Consider the following 1,284-nt stretch of genomic DNA (forward strand, 5'->3'; position numbering starts at 1 on the left):
GGCTGTAATTACACAAAATATCAACCAAGAATGATACATATTTTCTTCTATGTGACCTCATGAGCGATCGTGATGCCCTCTTCAACTTCATAATGCAGCGACAAAATACAGATGATTAATTATTCCCAAGCAAGGATGCAATAGGTAAGGTTCACATTATTTCGTCTTTCTCGTTAATAACGTTAAAACAAACGATACAACAAGCGTATGAAGAATAAAATACCCGAATAATGCACTATTAATTACTTCTCACGTGACATGGAGAGGCCCCGTAGGGACCTAGTTCCGTCAGTGCACCTCACGGGTTGTACTGTAGGCATTACTAAAGCTTCTTTGCAGCGTCCCTTCGGCCCCTGGCTGCAACCTCTTTCATTCCTCTTACTGTACCTCCATTCACAATGTCTGTCTTGCATCTTGCTATCCACCCTCTCCTATCAATTATTTCATAGTGCAATTGAGAGGTTTTCCTCTTGTTACAACTTTCTAACCTACCTACTCTCAATTTCCTTTCCAGCGCTGAATGACCTCATAGATCCCAGTGCTTGGCCTTTGGCCTAAAATCTATACTCCAATTCCAATTCCGTAACATGGAGACGGTTTTATTGATACATCTAAAAAGTTGCACATATTAAGAAAGATATTCAATCAGTTATACGTTGTATGGCGAAATATTTCTTACCTTCCTCCACTAAAATTCTGATTTCTACGAGTATACTAAGTTCTGATGAACTAACAATGAGGAATGCAGTGAAGTAGTTTATGTTTTTTATTCCTACGTAGATTTTGTACATAATGAAACTACCTGATAATACCATAAACTATAAGGGATACAGACACTAAAAAAACATAAAAGCCTTGACTGTTGCATGTATGACGTATCAGATACGTAATCCTTTTGCGACCCACAAAAAATTCGCAAAAATACTCAAATAGTCCAGAAAAATTCTTCACTTGGTATCTGCGAAGTGTAAGTTCATAATTTTCTAAAATTCGCATACATAAATGTGCTCAGTGCAAACATATCCTCATATGGTGTACATATCAGTAAACAGAACGCTTCAGATACTGAGATGTTATCTGGCTATATAAAATATGTAATTTTTACATAAAAAAAATTAGTACGGAAAATGTATTGTATTCAGCTGACGCCAACTGATACTTTACTCATCATGTATGGTGAACACGACAATTTTTTATAGGCAAATTTATCGGAATCTAAGATTCATCAGTAATCCACAAATAACATTTGGTGGATCTGGATGAACGAACGCCTGCGCTGACTGT

This window comes from Macrobrachium rosenbergii, chromosome 12 (genome assembly GCF_040412425.1).
Source record: "Macrobrachium rosenbergii isolate ZJJX-2024 chromosome 12, ASM4041242v1, whole genome shotgun sequence".
NCBI classification, from domain to species: Eukaryota; Metazoa; Arthropoda; class Malacostraca; order Decapoda; family Palaemonidae; genus Macrobrachium; species Macrobrachium rosenbergii.